General features: G+C 45.3%; 1 long non-coding RNA gene across 6 annotated transcripts in view; it reads right to left on the reverse strand.

The window, feature by feature from the left end:
* Window positions 1-258: 258 nt before the first annotated feature.
* The window catches only part of LOC132006768 (uncharacterized), a 58,493-nt gene continuing 37,330 nt past the window's right edge, over window positions 259-21,421 (reverse strand). For 3 of the 6 annotated variants that reach the window (XR_009401216.1, XR_009401217.1, XR_009401215.1), the window contains 3 exons: window positions 14,957-15,017; window positions 14,023-14,110; window positions 259-7,637 (listed from right to left, as the gene is read on the reverse strand). This is a non-coding gene — a long non-coding RNA (uncharacterized LOC132006768). Of the gene's footprint in view, window positions 7,638-7,658; window positions 7,675-14,022; window positions 14,111-14,956; window positions 15,021-21,421 lie in introns of those variants that run through there. The other 3 variants (XR_009401219.1, XR_009401214.1, XR_009401218.1) reach the window with 2 other exon arrangements.

Consider the following 21,421-nt stretch of genomic DNA (forward strand, 5'->3'; position numbering starts at 1 on the left):
ATTCCGGACTTGCTATGTGCTAGGCACTAACTAATGATTTTACATGTATTATCTCATTTAATCCTCCCAGCACGTCCAGCTGAGCTGTAGTATGACTGCTCCCACTTAAAGATGAAGAAATTGGAGCCCAGAAGCGTTGTGATGTGTGTAAAGACACACAGTAAATTCCAGAGCTGGAGCTCACAGCCACCCCACACCACAGCACTACATTCCTACAAAAATACACACCTATCAGTAAAGAGACACAACTTCAGCAACAAAGGTACAAACAAAAATCTTTAATGCAGCATCTTTTGTAAGAGCTTAACATCTGAAAAAGCTTATATGTCTATCTAGGGCACTGATTAAATTAACAAAGGTACATTCACTCAATACAATAAGTTAAGCATCTGTTACGAATTACATTACAGAGAAGTATGCACAGTGTGATCCAATTTTAATAAATACAGCATTTTTGCCAGGATACATATACATTGAAAGATCTGGAAAATTACACAGCAAAAATACTAACAATGATCATTTTGAAGTGGTTAGGACTCCAGAGAAATTAAAACACTAAGTTCTTCCAACTTCTCTTACAATAACCGTATAACAAAAAATAGAAGAAACTCTTTAAAAATCACACGACTTTCCTTTCACTAAGAGATACTGCTTCCCACTTGAGCTCCAGGCTAGAAATCGGCCCCAGCCACTCTGAAGTGCTCTGTGACTTTGGACAAGTTACGTACCCTCTCTGGGCCTCTTGTTCCGTATATACAATAATGAGAAGCTGGGTTCTTTTCAAAAGTTCCTCCCAGCTCTGACTTAGTCAATTTCCTTCCTAGCGAAGTTCTTAAAAACAAAAACGGTAGGTGGGGATTTAAATGTCGATGAACAGTCTCCTCACACCGTATCTGGTTTCTTTGGCATAAGAAGTTGTTCTCACTCTTCCCTTCCCATCAGTCCTTTGAAAAGGGAATGCTACTGCATCTCACCAAAAATGTGTGAAATCACTCTAGATAAATAAGGGTCCTCTCCCAGAAAGACTAGTTTTAACCTATATATTAACAAGTGGACAGACAAAAAACCACAACATGCCAAAACAACACACCTCACGATCCAAGCCGAGAAAGAAACAGAAGCCTCTACCCAAACACAGTCCCCGCCGCCGCCCTTATGCCGTACCACGTTGGTTTCTCCCTTCAGATCAACTGTCCGCCCTTGGATTTGATTCATGGACTACCCAGCCTTCCTTTCTCAGACGGCCATAGGGCCACCGAAACTAATCTCAGCGAGAAACACGGGTTCTCACCGCCCAGCAGAGAGAATGACAAGCAGCCTAGTCCAGGCGGAGGGCAGAGGCTAAGCCCACGGAGATGATGCGGGTGAAAGGGAGGGCTGCGGTTGGAGGGGCATGTGGCCTCTGAGCAATGGGCAGAAGGCAGGGTGTGGAGGGCAGGCAGTGGGGGGAGGAACATGAAGCCTGACAGGTGTCGCCAAGACCCACCTTCCCCTCTGTGAGGGGTCCCATGCCCCGCAGACCTCTGCTCTGCTTCAGGAAATGCTAGAAAGCCCTAGGGCGGCGGTTTCCCTATCGACTTTGAAACCTGCTTCCTTCTGGAAAACCAAACAAATCTGCCCTTTAGAGGAAAAGCGCTGTATTTCCTATTCTCCTTCCGAGCCAGGGGAAAGGATAGTCTCAGCAGTCTGTTTTATGAAAACAGAAGATATTTCTCAACAAAAGTAAAATACTGAATATGCAGCTTGCACATTCTCACCCCATCCACCATACCTGGGACCATCTCCCTGAGAGTCACTGTTCTGGAATCTTCTCCACTGCCCTTTCCATGCCCCATCCCTCTTTTCTTAGCAAATACTTTCCCAGATGGTATAGTAACCTAGGAACTATACTTCTGAGGCCTCCTCCATTTCTGTCCACTTGCTAGCTGTGTGGCAGCGGGTGAGTGGCTAAAGTACTCTAAGCTAGTAACACCAACCTCACCAAGTCCATTCATTTGTTCACAGTCAGCAGGTGCACTGAGCACCTACTCCAGCTGGGCCCCGGGCTATGTGCTGGGAATACATCAGTGCACAAGGCAGACGCCTTCCTTACGCTCATGAAACGGGCCACCCAGCTGGGGGCCCAGACAGTAAACGAGTAAATACACAGATGGTGGTCAGTGCGTCCAATAAGGGACATGGTACAAGGAGAGAATACAATGGATTCAGACAGAGGCTGTGAGGTCAAAACGGCTACTCCAAGAGATGGATGAACACAAAAGCTGAACTTGAAGGATAAATACGAGTAAGCCAGATGAAAGGTTCTGGGCAAAGATCCTGAGTTAGGAGAGTTTCATATTTTGTAGAAGACGCCATGTGGTTGAATATCAGGAGTGAGGAGGAGAGAGAGACTCCACGGGAGTCTGGAGAAGAAACCAGAGGACTCTTGATGTTGTGTAGTCTGTGGCTGTGAACAAACCAGTACCGCTGCGTGGCCACCAGGACAGTAACAGGGTCGCGTGGCCCCGGAACTCCTGTGCTCCGCCTGCTCACCATCCCAATGACCCCAACCCTTGGCAACCACTGAACTTTTTGTGTCTCCCTGATTCTGTCTTTTCTAGAATGTCCTATGGTTGGAATTCTACAGGATGGAGCCTTTTCAAATACTTAGTAATGCATTTAAGGTTCTTCCGTGTCTTTTCATGGGTTGATAGCTCATTTCTTTTTCATGCTAAATAATATTTCACTGTCTGCATGTACCACCGCTTATTCAGCCGTTCACCTAGTGAAGGACATCTTGGTTCCTTCAATGTTTTGGCAATTCTGTGTAAAGTTTCGCTATCGTGTTTGTTTTGAGAAAAGTTTACTTGTTGCTTTTTGGGACCCTAATGAGCAGAAACTACAGACTAGATCATACATGAAGGGCAGTTAGGAAGCCGTAAATCAAATTATTTGATACTCTTGAGCATGCTTATCTTCTTAAGATATTATACAGAGATATTACGAAAAGCTACCTCACTGCTTTTCGTCTAATACCAGAATATATGGCCTACAAGGGAAAGAATTTGTGTTCAATTGTTGGTCCCTAGTCCCTAGAAATGTCAAATGGTGGCCGGTCCATTGGTATTTTTTGAGTACATGGATGGATTTATGCTCTCCACAGTATTATTTCTTCTTTTGTAAAATAACATTGTTACTGAGAGACAATGCACATACCATCATGTTCACCCTATTAAAATGTACGATTCAGAGGTCTCTAGTATATTTATAAATTCTTGCATCAAACCTCACTATCTATTTCCAGAACATTCTCTTCAGCCCCAGAAGGAAATTCTTCAGCCCCAGAAGGAAATTCTTACCCAGCAGAAAGATCGAGTGGATCTCATGTGGTAGGTGCGCCATGGACCTGGGCTGCAGGCAAACTGAGGATGGGGCAGGAAGCTTCCCTTTCCAGCTTGGTCAACTCGAGTGCGGAGCAACAACATGTCTCTAGCTTCATCAAGAGTGTGAAGTACAGAAACCCTAAGAGATGCTACCGATGGCTAGAGTAAGTACACAGTGCCCGCCAGTGCCCCCCATCTGACTTCCAGAATCAAACTGTGATAGTCTTTAAAGGTGAAAAGCATAACCTTATCTTCCAGTGTCTGTATTGTCGTAACTGCACATGTTCCTAGAAATATATTCTGAGCCTCTCAGAAATGATGGCAAGATTTATTTGTTCCAGGCACTCAAGGAAATCTCCGTCCGCCATTAGCCGACACTGAGCTAACTGAACCAAGGCTTCAGTGACTATATACAAAAACGAAGAGAGTCTTTGCGGAATTAATTCAGAGAAGTCCTAAATAAACACGAACTGTAACAGGTGGCAACAAGGAAGCCCGGTAGGAAGGGAATCTCATTTCCAGTGTCGCCACATTACAATATTCAAAATGTCCAGTTTTTAATAAAATTTTACGAGGCACACGAAGAATCAGAAAAGGATGGCCCACGTATGGAGAGGACAGCAGGCAACAGAACTAGAACTGTCCCAAGGAAGCACAGGCACTGGAATTACTACATAAGGACTTTCATCAGCTCTTTTAATATGTCCAAAGAGCTAACAGAAACACTGTCTAAAATCGAAAGGAAAGATTCTACACCAACACTTAAAGGGCTTGCAAGTCTTTACTCCCATCCTCACAACAAGAAAAAATATGAACAGATTAAAAATCAATGAGTCTTGGTGGGGACATCAGAGAATTGAGGTCATGGGACCAACTGCACCCTAATCCTAGAGGAGCCGGCGATGACAGAGATATCAGACTGCACGGACTATAATGCTGCACCCCCGAGGCAGGAGGCGCTGGCCTTGAACGGCAGCTTCAGTGAGCTGTGGACTAGCTTGAGAGATGAAAACTCCTGGGGGACCCATCTAAGGTAGCCACCTACTCCACAATGATGGTGTCTACTCCGAGAATCCTCCGCAGCTCCTCTTGATAAGGAGCAGCGCAAAACTGCTTCCTGTTGGGCCAGGGAGAGGCAAGAAAGAACTATCTTGAAAGAAGCCAAGAGCATTCTCCACAACAAAGGCTTACCCAGCGAGGGAGAAACCTTACGGGACTGGGGGTAAGGGAAGTGAGCAACTCAAGGCTGTTGAGCCTTCCTTCTTCACATAAGGTGTTGGGGGGGGGCGGGGGGCGGGCAAAGAAACACCTGAGAAGGTCCCAGCCCAGGGGGGCAGGTACACTAAAAGACTAAGACCTAATCCCAGGATTCTAGAATGAGTGTCCTCAGTCTAGACCTGACCAAACATCAACAGGGCTCTTGATTTATAATAGTGGATTACAGCTGAAAAGAACTGTAAGCTCAAATTCTACAGTAGAACTGTTTTCTAGGGAAACGAAAGATGCTGGGGGACAAAAACAAAGACACTAGTGGAAACTGAATCCTCTGATGCTACAGAGACAGGAAACAGTAAATATAGCTTATCTCTTAACCACGTAAAAATAAGCATCATACCAAAGGCCTATTTACTTCCTAATACCTGATAATTCACGACTGGCTTTCAACAACAACAACAAAGTACATGGCATGATAAAAGGAAAGAAGAATAAACCTGAAGAGACAAAGCAGGTGTCAGAACCAGATTCAGATATGGCAGAGATTTTGAAATCATCAGACAGGGAAATTAAAAATACATATGATTAATACGCCGAGGGCTTTAGTGGGAGAAGTAGACAATATGCAAGAGCAGACAGGTAATGGAAATGAAGAGAAAAACTCTAAGAGAGAATATAAAGGAAAGACTAGAAACAGAAATCAAGTATACATCGTCTGATAGATCATCAGATGATTGGAAAGGGCTGGAGATAGAATCAGAGCACTTGAAGATATGTCAGTAGAAGCTTCCCAAACTGAACTGTAAAGAGATAAAAAACAATAAAAATTGGAACAGAATATCTAATAGCTGTGGGGCAATTACAAAAGGTATAGCATACGTATCATGATACTATCCAAAGTAGAAGAAAAGAGAAAGAAACAGAACTATTTGACATAATAATGACTGGGATTTTTCTAAAATTAATGGCAGAAACCACACCACAAATCTAGAAACCTCAGAGAACACTGAGCAGGATAAATGCCAATATACGTACATACCTACATACAAATATATATCTACACACACACACAAACACACACACACACATACACACACCCCTAGGCATATCATATTCAAATTGCATAAAGCCAAAGACAAAAAAAAATCTTTTAAAAAGTCAAAGGATAAAAACACCTTATCTAGAGAGGAACAAAGGCAGGAATTACATCAGACTTGCTTCAAAAATCATGCAAGCAAGAAGAGAGTAGATTTTTCTACAGTTTTGGAGACTGAAAGTCAAAGATCAAGGTGCTTTAGTGTTGCCTTTCGAGAAGCCTCCTGCTCAGCTTGGAGACAGCTGTCTCCTCGCACCGCCTGACCTCCCTGCGCGTGCGCGCACATCCTTGAGTCTCTTCCTCTTCCTACAAGGACACCAGCCAAATTGCCTAAGGCCCCACCCTTATGACCACATGTGACATCAATGACATTTCTAAAGGCCCCGTCTCCAAATACAGTCATGTTGGGAGCTCGGGCTTTGACATATAACTTCTGGAGGGAGACATAATTCAATGTGAAACACTCAGACTTACAGCACTGAGAGAATTTTTGTCACCAGTCAACGATAAAGATGGTCTTCAGAGAGAAAGAGCATGGTACTAGTCAGAAATTTGAGTCTACATGAATAAAGGAAAGGTATCAGAGAAGGCATAAGTGAAGACTAAAATACAATATTTTGTTTTTCTTATTTACTCTAAAGGACAACTGTTCAAAGGAATAACAGCCACAACATACGGGTGATCATAGCGGAGGTCAGTGCAAGACGGTAGCAGTGTTATGAAGGGATGGGAGTGGGGAGCTGGGGATTCTCTGTTACACCCACACTGCCCAGACAGTGGTGCAGTGTTGTCTGAAGGCGGACCTAGATTAGTTGTAAATTTATGTTGCGCAGTCTAGGTCTAGGGAAACCACTAAAAAGTTAAAAAGAAATATAACTGATACGCTGAGAGAGAAGAGAAAATGGAATAATAAAAAATGCTCAATTAGAAGAGAAGGCAGAAACAGGAAGATTAAGAAAAAAACAAAGAACAAGTGCAACAAATACAGAATTTTGACAAACATGGTAGATATAAATCCAACTATCAATAATCACTTTAAACGGGCGTGCTCTAAATACGCCAGTTAAAAGAAGACACTGTAAGGGCAGGTGAAAAACAAGACCGGACTCTATGGTGTCTATAAGAAACCCAATTTAAATACAAAAACACACAAATATTGAGAGTAAAAGAGTGGGGAGAGGGGTACCAGAGGCACTAATCAAATGAACGCTGGAGTAGCGATACTAATTTCAGACAAAAAAGGCATTTGAACAAGGAAACTTCCAAGGAATAAAGAGGGTGTTACATAATAAGGGAGGGTCGATTCTCTGAGAAGACACAATAATCTGAAATATATGCACTTTACAACAAAGCGTCACAATACAAGAGGCAAAAACTGACAAAAATGCAGAGAAATAGATTACCCACTATTAACGTGAGGGATTTCCACACTCCCTCTATTAGTAACTGACAGACCCAGTAGGCAGACAGTCAGCAAGGATAAAGCTGAACTCAACAGAACCACCCATCAAGGGATCTGCTTGACATTTTATTTGTATTTTTTCCCAGCTTTCTTTTTAATTGTTAAAATTGTATAGAATTAAAGTGCGTAATACGATTTGATATACATACACATTGTGAAATGATGATCACAATTAAGGTAATTGTAATACACTCCTCACCTCACACAGTTACCTTTCCTGTGTATAGAAAGAAGTCTGAAGATCTATTCTCTTAACAGAATCTCTTCCTTGCAGACCTGTTCTCTCCTTCCGGACTCCAGATCTTCTGAGACGTTCCAAGAAGCTGCCAAGCGCAGGGCCTCTCCTCCTTTGTCGTGGGGTCAGAGGTACAGGAGCAGCACTGTATGTCTGGCGCCTGGTATTCGTTCAGTCCACAACCCTCGGACACACTGGGTCCCAGTAATCAACACAAGGTCTACTCAGTAAACACAGATGACAGCAAACGGAAGAAGGTCCAGACTTCTAAAGAAAAAAAAAAAAAATAAGAAGGTCCAGACTTCTAAATGAAATGTTTCACTATAAACCTGCCTAAAATGCAGGGCTTCCAGAAGCCACCCGCACGATTTTCCACTTATCCAGGAAAGACTTCCCCCTAAATGCACGAAATCATCAATAAATACCTAAAACTTGATAAAAAGAGAAAAAGATAGACTCGGTCACCAAATGTCAAGTACACAATACAGTATTAACAACTGTGGCCACCACACCAAACATTAGCTCCCTAGAACTTTTTCATCTTTTGACAAACATCTGATTTCTCCCAGCCCTTAGCAACCACCGTTCAACTCTCTGTTTCTATGAGTTTAATCTGATTTTTTTTTTAGATTCCACATATGCATCTCATATGCATGAGATCATACAGTATTTACTTTCTCTGTCTGGCTTGTTTCACTTAGCAAAATGCCCTCTGGTTTTATCCATGTTGCCACAAATGACAGCAGAGATTTTATATATATATATATATATATATATATATATATATATATATATTTATATATCTCTCCCACACTTTATATATATCTTTATCTCTTCATCCATCTACACACCCTCAGGTTGTTCCCAAGTTTTGGCTACTGTGAATAATTTGAATAATGCTGCCATGAACATACCCGAAGTGGGATTGTCAGATCATATAGTGATCCAATTTTTAAGGTTCTGAGGAACCTCCATGCCATTTTTCCATAGTGGCTACACCAATTTACATTCCCACCAAAGTGCACGAGGCTTCCCTCGTCCCCATCTCCTGGCCAGCACCTGTTATCTCCTGTCTTTTTGACAGTAGCCATCTCACCAAGTGTAAGGTTGTCAGAGAAGGGACAGTTTCTCCCTACCCCTCTTGGTACTTTTGGCGGGTTGGCTGAATGATCAAAATGACACAAGGCAGAATAATAGGAGAGAAACAAATTTAACTATATACATGCGGGGAATCCCCATAGACCTAAGACATTCCAAAGACAGGCAAAAATGAAGTTAGGTACATCCTCCTCAACTGAGGAGAAGCGGGGAGGGGTCTGAGGCTTCAAGGGGAAGGAAAGCCATTCACAGGAAGATGAAAAAGAATAAATATCTGGTAAACAGATATTTGCTGGGCCACAAAGAAACAACAAGACGCAGGGAGGCATTTTAACAGAGGCTTGGCTTGGTTCCTCCTTGTCTACCACAGCGACTGTCACATTACACTGTCACTGTGTAGGATGGTAGCTCGGCTCTGGGAAGAGGGCCTCTATCTAAATTCTCCCAGGCAGTGTGGAAAAGGCAAAAAGAGGTAAAAAGAAAAACTTCCTGAGTCTTCTGTTTCTTAAAAAGAATCAGCCTAAATTAATCCTGGTGCCAAAGAGACACATTTTGGCGTGGCAATGTTGCCCCCCGCCCCCCAAGGTGAGATCTCATTGTGCTTTTGATTTGCGTTTTCCCGCTGAGGAGTGGTGCTGTGTGCACGACTTCTCTGGAAAATCATCCAGATTTGGGCTGAGGTTACCTCCCTTGCTTACTTCCGCTTTGCTGCATGTGTTTCTGTGTCCCATCCAAGCAATCACCGGCAGGACCCACACCAAGGAGCTTTGCCCCGTGTTTTCTTCAGACACCAGCCGCAGCCCAGGCACGTGGGACCCATCTAGGATGGCTTCCGATGTGGGGCCAAGGGCAGGCCACCCCAAAATGTGCCACGCTGGCATACTGATTTTTTTTAAAAGATTTTATTTATTTATCTGACAGACAGAGATCACAAGTAGGCAGAGAGGCAGGCAGAGAGGAGGAAGCAGGCTCCCCGCAGAGCAGAGAGCTCGATGCGGGGCTCGATCCCAGGACCCTGAGATCATGACCTGAGCCGAAGGCAGCGGCTTAACCCACTGAGCCACCCAGGCGCCCCTGGCATACTGATTTTTTAAAAGAGAAGTTGTAGCTCATATAAGGACACTCAGACTGTCCTGTCCCCCAAGAAAGAGGGAAACTGATCCCCCCTATGAAAAATGCCCTCTTTGTACTAAGAAGTGAAAAAACATCTTTACGACCAGAGACAGAGACTTTAAAGCTGAGAAAACAGTAGAAACAAACCTTGTGGTATTTTTTTTCCCCTAATCTACTACCGCAGTCTAAATTCTGCTTAGAATCCCCTAGTCATGCCCCCAAACACCTGTTTTCTTTATCCTGTCAATTCTTCATAAGCTTAATGTCTCTTGGTCTAAAAAGTATAAAAACTGCCTACTTTGGTCATTTCCTGAGATCTTCATTTCATTACTGGGCCTCTGTGCCCACATAATGACAGTGTTTGGGTTTTTTTTCTTATTAATCTGTCTCATTTAAATTTAATTTAATCGAGGTAGAAGACCTTGAAGGGTAGAGAAAGAATTTTTCCTTCCCTACACTGAATTCCCAATGGCCATCTTCCTGTGGATCCTAGAAGCGGATCTGCTTGCTCTGGGGTAAAGAGACACTTCAGGGGCGCCTGGGTTGCTCAGTCATTAAGCCTCTGCCTTTGGCTCTGGTCATGATTTCAGAACTCTGGGATCGAGCCCCACATTGGGCTCTCTGCTTGGCAAGGAGCCTGCTTCTCCCTCTCCAGCTCCCCATGCTTGTGTTCCCTCTCTTGCCGTCTCTCTCTGTCATAAATAAACTCTTAAAAATAAAATAAAATAAAAATTAAAATAAAATAAAAGGACATTTCAGTCTCCCTGTGTGGTTGACGAGCATAGTCTGCCTGTTTGTGATGTACCCCCCTTGTCAGCACTGGGGCCTTTCTGAGGAGCACCCACACAGGTAACAAGAAGCTTATTAGGAGCAGAACTCATTTCTACCCCAGGGGCTAGTCCCCACAGGGAGGCTTGCTCTACATGCCAATCTGAGTCTTGCCAGAGGCCCCCAAAAATGTCGAGGCCACTCGCCACAGTGTACCAGTCGCGAAAATACAGCGAGCCTCCTTTATGGACATGGCCAGGCCAGCCAGCCAGCCATCCTGCACGCAGCTCTGCCCGTTAGACCGAGCATCCCTTGCCACACTCAGGAAGGGAAAGATCTGTCTCTGTGTGGATGACAGCGCACACCGTTCCTGCTTGTTATTAACCAGGAGAAGCAGGCAAGTGAACAGCCCCGTTTGTAGTCCAGGAAGCCTTTACCTTGGGGACCTCACTGGTCTGGTGGAGACGGTGCCTCCTTGGGAAATATGCCAGGGAGCCAGAGGGACACTCCTGAGATCTTTTCTTGGAGTGAAGAGACCTCCTTGAGGCCAAGTTCTGTACATCCCTGCAGGTACCATTTATATTTTAGTATGGAAGACTCTTGAATCACTTCCACCAGGTGATTTGAGACATCTGCTGGGATTCGGGACACGATGGGGATTTCTGGTCTTAAGATTACCTCACAACCATCGAGCATGTGTTCAGTATCCAACAGGGCCCAGCAGTGGGCCACTAATTCTGTCCTGAACTAGGACACTAAGACACTGGGGGCTCTCGGAGGCATCCCCCAGTTCAGCAGGACAGGCAGAGGGCCATCGCCATGCAAACCCTAGCAGGCCCCTGTATCAAGTCCCCCGTGAGCTGGTACTGGCCCACAGCGCCTTAGTGGGGAGTACGTCCATCTCCTCCTTTGAGGGCCTGTTGCTGAGTGACTGGGCCCAGAGCCATCTCTGGAAAAGCTCTTGCCCAGAGAGTCCACTGGAGGGCTCCTGATCACCATTTGCTATTTCTGCAGTAGCCACTTTCTCAGCATCCAGAAATTTCTCAGTGAAGTCCAGATTGTGTGGCTGACTGACTGACTTAACTTCATTCTGAAGCTTAACTGGGTGGACGTTTAATTGGGTTCGTTAACCAGCAGGACCGGCATGAACAAACCTAAAAATCTTCGCCTGGTAAAAAATCTCATCCAATACAGCTCCCGCTCCCTCACTGCAGACCCCAAAGACCACCAGGCGTGGTGGGGGGCCTCCATAGCTCTGTAAGGGCGCTCCACCCAGGTTTCTTGACTGCCTCACCCTGTGTGGCCAAATCTGTCAGAGCCCAGAGCTGAGAAGAGGATCTCTGTCACCCCACCCTCCACTCTCTCCCTTCCTCCTCCTCAGGCAGGGTGGCTACCGTCAAGGCTCTGGAGGAGGGGGTCCACGGTGACGCACCTCACTCGGAGCCACTTTCCCTCATGAAGTTGAACAAGATCCCCTCTTTCATCACAGACGCAAACTAGTCAAGTTACTAAGGTCTCCTCAGACCACCGGACATAGCGATCTCAAAGAGCTCTACATTTTTTTTTTTTAAATTAGAAGCACGAGTCTCAATAACACACTGTCCAGCAGGCTGTCCACGGGCACCAGGGACAGGCTTAGATCTAAGAACAGTCATTAGGTGCAACTCAGTTTCCGTGCTCTCTGACGACTCCCCGTCCCGTCCTCAGAGAACCAGAAATAATAGCGAGGGGACTGCTTCCCCGGCTTCTTACAGGCCCTTGCTGTTGGATTTCGAATGTGACCCATCCAACGATTTCAGCCAGGGTGTTGGGAGCTAAAGAGAAGGACCAATGGTTTACCTCGGAACCAAGAAGCGTATATAAACCATTTGCGGGGCACCTGGGGGGTGACTCTCGATTTCGGCTCAGGTCATGATCTCAGGGTTTAAGATCGAACCTCGTGTCGGGCTCCGTGCTCAGCACAGAATCTGCTGGAGATTCTCTCTCCCTGTCCCTCTGCCCCTCCCGCTCCTGCTCTCTAATATATAAATCTAAAAGAAAGGGGGAGGGAGGGAGGGAGGGTGGAAGGAAGGGCGGACAGACACTTTGCTGCCATCCTCCACGAACGCCCCGTGGCTCCCACTGCCACTTCCTGACACCCCTTGGCCAAGTGGCCCGTGAGAGCCTCCGCCTCCCGCAGCTGACTACGCCGGCACCCCCTGGTGAAGTGCCCCATGAGGTTTTCAGGCTTCAGGCTCCTCAACACCAACCACCCTGCTTACTGCACCTCTTAGTCAAGAGCTGAGTTGAGCCAGAGAGAGCGGAGTCGCCGGGTTTCAGAGCAGTCGATTGAAACAGGAAGTCAAGAGAGAACTAACAGTCAAGGCTTGAGTCACTTCCTTTGAGAGTATAACCTGGGGGTCAACCAGAGAAGGTGCAGAGTGACCCCACTGTCCCATTTTCTCCCACGGAACGGCTCCAGCCAGGGTTGAGTGGCTTAGCGCAGCCTCGAGGAATGGTCTCCCTGCGGAGGAAGTCCTGAACAGGAGGCTCCCGCCATTTTAGGGACCCACATGCAGGAGGAGGGGAAGAGAAAAGGCTAGGACTGGAAAAGTCCTGAGTACTGAGTGGAGGAAATGCATCTGGAAGTGCTCCACGGCCCCACATGAGGAGGCCTTGACAGAGGGGCCGAGGAAGGCCTCTGCCATAGGCCCTTGATAAAAAGCCCCCGAACAAACAGAGGCACCTGGGCTCATGGCTGACCAGTGGTCCGTGCCTGCAGCTCCCTCAGCGAATGCACTGCACAGGGCTGTGCACCAAGTGGCATGTGGAGAAACCAGCATTTTTCCAGGACACCCACCAAATCCCTTGTATATGCCTGAAAGATCATGCCAAGGTTTTGGGCCAGGAGCCAGGTCACTTACCCTGGCCAGGGGTTCCAGGGGGTCTTGCTGTCCTTGTCCTCAAAGCATGACACGAAGGAGCTCAGAGCTCTGCCCCTTAGGAAAACCCTTGCTGTGGGGCTGGGTGTTTCGGGCTCCCGTCGCAGAGGTCCCCAGGGCCCCCTCCACCACACGCGTACACAGGGATCCCGGGGAGAGGGCAAGGCTACGGCTGGGCGCCAGCTGTGGCACCGCCAGGTTCACAGCCACTGGTGCGAGGGGCTCTGTGGGATCTGGACAAGTGAGCGGAGCTGAGGTTGGGCCCCATCACCGACAGCAGTCTCCGCGCCGGGCGTCCACACGTATCCCGCTCGGGCCCTGGAGGCTGGGCACGGACTTGAACAGTGACAGCTCAAGCTACACCTGTGCCTGGAGTACTGAGAAAATGTTCCCAGCTTCAGGGAACATGTGGGCTCTTTCCAAGGCCCCTACTTGTTTATTCTGTCTGTTTTGGTTAGGCTCTTAATCATCACTAGTGGGGTAGCTAATGTTTACTGAAGGCCTACAGCAAGCCTGGCCCTGTTCCAGGTGCTCTATATGAATTCCTTCATTTCATCTTTCCAGCCTTGTCAACCCCTATTATGATCCCACTGCTCAGAGGAGGCTCGGACAGCTGAACCACCCACCCGAAGTCACAGGGCCAAGTTGAGGCAGATCCCTGGTTTGCGACCAAGTCCACAGTTGGTCCTTCTTCCCACCCCGCCTTCCGCACTCCTCCCCCCACCCCTACCCTGGCACTCCCAGGCACTTACCTCTCTGTACCAGCTGGGGAGGCCAACCTGCGTGTGGCGGGCCTGGACGCGTGCCCTGTCTTCCAGGCAGCGAGCTCAACAGATCTTCCTGAAGAGAGAGAACGCTTAGCAAAGTACTTGCCTTTGTTGGGATGGAGACCAGTTGTTTCAACACAAGAAATCAACCACTCCACATACAAAGCACACTGGTTAAGGGCAGAGGCTCCCAGCCTTGCGGATTTCACGGGCTAAATAACAAAACTGGGTTCTGACACAGATTGTGGTCTTCTCCTTTCACCAGTTAAGACCATTTAAAAGAATAGCATTTATACTCCTCCTACTAATAATACTAATGAACAGGAATAATATGTAAACCTTAAGGGAAAAGGCCATGATGTACCAGGTGTTCTTAATCTTTTAATAAACCACTTGATTTTATCGTCATAAAAATCCTGTTCAATAGGCATCATTGTTATCCCCATTTTAGGCAAGGGAATTTGGGGAAAAAAAAGTGCTACGTAAATTGTTCCTGATTCTGAGTTGATAACCATTATTGTATACTCTCTGTCATCTGTGTTTCGTAAAAGAGATCCTTATTTTTAAGGCTTTTTTGAATAGACTTTTTTTTTTTTAACCCAACACGAGGCTTGAATTCATCACCCTGAGACCAAGAGCTGCATGCTCTACTGACTGAACCAGCCAGGTGTCCCCGTAAAAGGTACCTTTAAAGGAAACCATCAAGCATACAACAGAGGCCCTGATCTCAGAATCTGGGAATAGCCAAGCAAAAAGCACAGAAGCTCTGGGTTTGAGTCTGGGGCAGATTAATACTCTTCGCCTCTTGTTTTCTGAAATCTAATATGAAAATATTAGTATCTGTTGTGAGAAGGAAATGGCCTAACAGATACTGAGCCCTTAACCCAGTGACTGGCAAATAAGGACCGGTAATACATACCAGGGGCAAGGCTTATCACTCCTCTCCATCCTGGTCCAGCCCTCCAAGCTCTGCAAGTCTCCTGCTGGAAAGAAACAGGGTCTGAACATTACAGAACGGTCCTCTTACTGAGATCAGATAGTTACCAGGACCAATCACACTGTCCCCTCAACTGTCTCCTACTTCCCCCTCCCTGACAGAGCCCAAGCAGGCAGAAATGTCACAGCTTTACTTCCTGCCTGGCTAAAGTGGTTGCCATGGCAGCACTCATTAGCTTTCCTTCTGGGAACTCTGGGGAACATACGCAGAAAGATGCAGAAAGACAAAGACGTCAGGGGCTTGTGGCGGGAGGAGGGGGGGCCTCCTCTAGCAGCCGCTGCTACTAACACATACCAGGGATTGTGAAGAGCAGGATGCACAGAGGACCTGCGTCATTCTCCCCATGACCACCCAGACCCCAAACCTTCCTAGACCCCTACACCCCACCCCTTCTGCCCAATTCGCCTGTTACTAGGAAGGTAAGGGGCGAAAGGAACTAGAAAAGTCCAGGGAAAGTCAAGAGTGATTTGTTCCCACAGTTATGTGAAGATAAAATCCCAGAATTTTCCTTCTCATGATAGAGCACTGGTTTCCACCAGGAAGTTCTCAAGAGGATCTATCTGTGGATAAAAATCCTACGTCATTTGCTTGGTATTAGAAGGCACAGATTGGTCTCCAAGTCAGTTCATCGAGAGCCATGTCACCAAAAGCTGAGTCACAGAATGACCAAGTCAACAAGTGGGCCATTCTTTGAAGGATCAAGTTACCATATGACTTAATTCACCAAAGCTTACCAAATTTACTAAAAACTTTGGTTGCTTTCTTTCAGCCTCTTTAAGGTATACTTAATCATAAAAACGCATATATTTAAAGTACACATTTCAATTTTGGACATATGCATATACCTGTGGTAACATCACCACAATAGTTTTTTTTTTTAAGGATTTAATATTTAATTAATCAAGAAACAGAGAGAGCATGACCGTGGGGAGTGACACAGGAAGAGGGAGAAGCAGGCTCCTGGGTGAGCTCCATCCAGAACCCTGAGATTACGACCTGAACCAAAGTCAGATGCTTAATCGACTGAGCCACCCAGGCGCCCCCTTTTTGATGTTTTCCGAACATCTCCTGATCCCCAAGTGTTTTACAGATAGATGAGATGCTGGCAGAAGGACAAAAATGGGTGGGCAGGAGTGGACAGAGTGATACAGACTCTATCAAATGGAAGCAACTGAGTTCCAGAAGGCTGTCTTCTATGTTCTGGATGTCAGAAAGAAAGGGACCAAGACCAGGCCTCCTAGAGAAAGGAGGTTAAGGTCTGAGCAAAATGAGGTCAGTGTAGGGACACCTGGGTGGCTCAGTCGGTTAAGCAGATGCCTTCAGCTCAGGTCATAATCCTAGGATCCTGGTCCCACATCCCGCTCCTCGATCGGCAAGGAGCCTGCTTCTCCCTCTGCTTGCTCTGCCTGCTGTTCCCCTGCTTGTGCTTTCTTTCTCCCTCTCAGTTAAATAAATAAAATCTGTAAATAAATAAATATAAATAAATTAACTAGGTCAGTGTAAAGAGAAGCTTCTGCACAACATTCACTTAGCTACTGAATGTTACAAAGAGAATTGGACCCCGTTGCTAAAGGGAGATTAGGGACCACTGAGAGATTTAAGCAATGCCGACAGAATATGGGTTTGAGTCTGGGGCAGATTAATGCTCTTCGCCTCTTGTTTTCTGAAATCTAATATGAAAATATTAGTATCTGTTGTGAGAAGGAAATGGCCTAACAGATACTGAGCCCTTAACCCAGTGACTGGCAAATAAGGACCGGTAATACATACCAGGGGCAAGGCTTATCACTCCTCTCCATCCTGGTCCAGCCCTCCAAGCTGGAGGTGTTATTTGCAAAATGATTCACTACAGATAAGCTCTTGGATGGAAAGACAGCATATATGTACGTATGACCATTTGCTCCAGATAATTTTCTGATTTTAACACAATTTCAATTAAAATGGAAAAATAAGCAAGAAACAAAAGAATAGTAAGTATGTAAGAGATTGAACTGACCACATATTTATTAGAACAAAACACGAAACACTAATTGTTAAGACTAATGCTGGCTCAAAAGGGCACTACTTATCAGTGGAACAGAGGGGGTATATCAGAGTAGCTACTGGTATATATGACATTAACAAACATCAAAATGTATCATAGGGGCACCTGGGTGGCTCAGTGGGTTAAAGCCTCTGCCTTTGGCTCAGGTCATGATCCCAGAGTCCTGGGATGGAGGCCCACATCAGGCTCTCTGCTCAGCGGGGAGCCTGCTTCCTCCTCTCTCTCTGCCTGTCTCTCTGCTTACTGTGATCTCTGTTTGTCAAATAAATAAATGAATAAATCTTTTAAAAAAAAGTATCATAGGATAATGAAAGAAAAAAATGATTTTTTTTGCTTTTGAAAAAAATTATTTATTTATGTTTAATTTTTAAAATTCCAGTATAATTAACATGCAGTGTTATATTAGTTTCAGGTGCACAATATAGTGATTCAATAATTCTATACATTACTCAGTGCTCATCATGGTAAGTGTACTCTTAATCCCTTTCACTTGCTTCCCCCATCCGCCCAACCACCTCCCCTCTGGTAACCATCTGCTCTCTAGAGTTAAAGAGCCTGATTTTTGGTTTGTCTCTTCTTTTTCCCTTTGTTTATTTTGTTTCCTAAATTCAACATATGAGTGAAATCCTATAGCATTTGTCTTTCTCTGAATTAGACTTATTTCACTTATCATAATACCCCTGGTTCTATCCATGTTGTCACAGATGGCAAGATTTCATCATATTTATGGCTGAATGATACTCCACTGTGCGTGTGTGTGTGTGTGGGTGTGTACACCACATCTTCTGATGGACACTTGAGTTGTTTCTTGACACTTGAGTTAATTTGGTTATTATAAATAATGCTACAATAAACATAGGGGTACATATAGCCTTTCAAATTAGTGTCTTTTATTCTTGGGTAAATATCCAGTAGTGCAATTACTGGATCATATATACGGTAGTTCTACTTTTAACTTTTTGAGGAATCTCCATTCTGTTTTCCACAGTGGCTGCACCAGTTTGCGTTCAATGGGGAAAATGTTTTTTGTTCTAGTTGTTTCTAGAAAGAACTCAACTTCTGAATACAGGTATATGAAATTAAAGGAAATAATCCACGAGTTAGTTTTTATATTTTGTTAGTTAAGCCATACCAATAAACTGAAAGAGTCATCAAAATAGGCCTACCTTGGAAATGTTAAATTCAAATGAGCAGAGATGTTGGTCATATTCAAGCTTTGATCTTATCTTGCTTTTTAATGTGTTTGATTTCCAAACTGCAATGACATTGTGTGTTCCTAGACTGACTTCCACTCAGGAAAGGGAGATGGCTTTCTTTCTCTTCTTAAAAAAAAACAACAATTTTGGGGGCCCCTGGGTGGCTCAGTCGGTGAAGCGTCCAACTCTTGATTTTGGCTCAGGTTGTGATCTCAGGGTCATGGTATCCAGTCCCATGTTGGACTCGGTGCTCGGTGGGGAGTCTGCTGAAGATTCTCTTTCTCCCTCTCCCTCTGCCCCTACCCTCAACGTACGGCTGTGTGCTCTCTCTCTAAAACAAATAAATAAATATTTAAAAACAAAAGATATGTGAAAATATTCATGAAGCCATTTTCTTCTCAGAGTCTAGCAAACCGAACAGAATATGTGATGGATAAATTCCACTGTGCCACTCGTCAGCTCCGTGATCTGGGCAAATTATTACCCTCTCCTGTCTTTGCTTTCTCATTTGCAAAATAGCAATAACCCTGATTCATGCATATTGCTCAGCACGACACTTGGCACACAGTAAGCCTGCCAAAAGTTTCGGCTGTTATTATAATCACTGCTCATTTTTTTTTACTACAGGTAAAGCACCACCCCAGCTTCAAATGGGGAAAGAAAAATGTATGTCACCCCATCTGAAAATTCAAGTGCTCACTGTGCAGGTAGGGAACATAAGTATGACACCCACAAAACAGTTTTCTATGGGAGACCATGTTACAGCTGTTGTCTCTTAATGAGTGATCTATGCTTCAGGCCTATAGGGTTCGGGGAGGGGAGACAACTGGGCGGTTAAGGTTGAGAAATTGAAGGAAGAGGAAAGAGGTGAGTGAAAGGAGGCAGAAAATGTGAGAACATAGGCAAGACCCAGATGACTGAGCTAGACGAGGAAGGGTTTGGAATGGGAACAGCACAAGCAAAGATGGGGGGTCAGAAATGAGTATGGCATGTTCTGAGGAATTGCCGTGAGGTTGTAGTGTCTAAGAGACATCATTCCAGAGATCAGACTTCATTGCCATGACTGTAGCTGGAAAACATGAAAGCTATTAGACTGTGTGCTCAACGCTCAACCCCTGTGATTTCCTCTAAACAGTATACGAAACAAAACACAATGCCAACAACAGCTTAAAAAACAACAGGACTTAGCAAAGTAAAAATGATTTTCTTGGATATCTGCCTTTTCCTGCAATAAGTGCATGATCATGGTGAATGGAAGTTCTCTTCTAGTGTGATTCTATTTTTTTTTTAATGGCGGGGGGGGGGGGGGATGCAGAGGTAAAGGGAGAAAATCCCAAGAAGGCTCCACCCGCAGCACAAAGCCAGTCACAGGGCTCCATGCCATGACCCTGAGACCATGACCGGAGCTGAAATGAAGAGTCAGATGCTTACCTGACTGAGCAACCAAGGAGCCCATGTGATTCTATCTAGTTGAGAGACTAATGTACAATATTACAAGGCGACCAGTTAGGAGAGAGAATATGCCAATTTGTGCAGGGTGCCTGAAATATCAGGAGGGTGTTAACGGAGTTATTCAAAGCATCGTTTTTATTTTGCCTATGGACTGCATCATTCCCATGTTTCGCAGGGTGAGGAAGAGCACAGTGAGGTGAACGGACCACGATTTATGGCCTTGGCTGTGGTTGCAACTCTTGGACAGCAACTCAATGACTGTGAAGATGACCTCCTCATCCCTTCACACCCCACATGTTGCCCGGGTCCGTGGGGCTTGGGGGGGGGGGGGTAGCTAACCTCCTTGCTTCCAGCTCAGAATGAATAAACCCGGAACACTCACCAGAGTGGGAGAGTTAAGCAATGTTTCAAGACTATAGCGTCTATTCACCTAACAAATTTGGCCATGGTGAGATTCCAAAGTCCAAGTTTTTATATTAAATAAGTAGCAGAAGAACCAGTTTAGCACCTTTTAATATTTCTGTCTGGCTCCTTACTGGAGATGAGATTTTGATGTCCATGGAATTCACAAGACATCTTTGAGAATTCCTTCTGATTAAGGTGAAGAAATGCAGGCATCTTTTTGTGTTTCTTGGGTGTTAGGCTTGGTGACCTAGGCTGGGAAAATCACATTGCAAAACTTCCTCTCGGTCCCGATTTTCCCTCATTCTTCATGAATATTTTAATCACAATAAAACCTCTTAGGACAGCCTGTGGAGTTAAATAGAGGTAACTCGATTTTTTTGGCCCTGTGATGGGGACTTTGGAAGGCGCTGTTAGGGGCTAATTTACATATCAATCTGAATTTACAAATGAATGTTTCCCCTTTTAGGTTTTCTTTTGTAAAGCCCAGCTGGTTAGAGCTACCTCCCAGTGCCCCACTGGCTTCCTTGCCGGGGGAGTACATACCTGTCAGCCCTCCCTAACCACCAATGTCCCCAGCCCCAACAGGTCTGGGCTCAGCTATTGCCAAGGATTTCTTTCTTCTCTAGGTTTTTTTTTTTTTTTTTTTTTTTTGGTCTCCCTAATTCAAGGGGTACCGGACAGAGAATCCTTATTCTCTGCCTTATCTCCATTATTTTTCCTAAACCAAGATTCTTGGCCTTGAAATAGAAAATTATGCCCCAACTCTGCAGTTCTCATAAGAGCCCTAGTTTTGTCTGGGGGCTGTGCTTTGGAGGGGGACAGGGGTACTAATTATGCCATCTATGCCTGAATCTGAAATCTCTCACGTCTCTTTATATAACAAGACAGAACACGCTTTCAGGAGTCTTGTTTTCCTGGGTTCTAAGATATCAGTAGAACAGTTTCCAAGCTATTGGCCCACTTTTCTAAGAAAGTCGGTTCACCCTTAGTGCATAGCTGGTGGCTGGTCAAGTGTAGTACCAGTTGGCAAACAGGTTTATTCGCAAGAAGACAGGGAGAAACTAGAGCTGTGGTGGGACGTTCGGCCTTTAGCAGGGAGAGTACAGATTGCAAGGCTCTCCATGCTGGCAAGAACCAACTCCTGGAGCCCCTGCAGCCCTGCAGGGGAGGTGTTTACATTTCTGAGAGGCCAAAGGGTTCTGCACCTGACTGGGGGACTGGCCTTGAGTCTTCCCCCCTTTAAGTGAAAGAGTTCTGGGTAGGACAGTGTAGTAAGTGCTTAGGATAGGA

The sequence above is a fragment of the Mustela nigripes genome, chromosome X, assembly GCF_022355385.1.
Source record: "Mustela nigripes isolate SB6536 chromosome X, MUSNIG.SB6536, whole genome shotgun sequence".
In the NCBI taxonomy this organism is placed as follows: Eukaryota; Metazoa; Chordata; class Mammalia; order Carnivora; family Mustelidae; genus Mustela; species Mustela nigripes.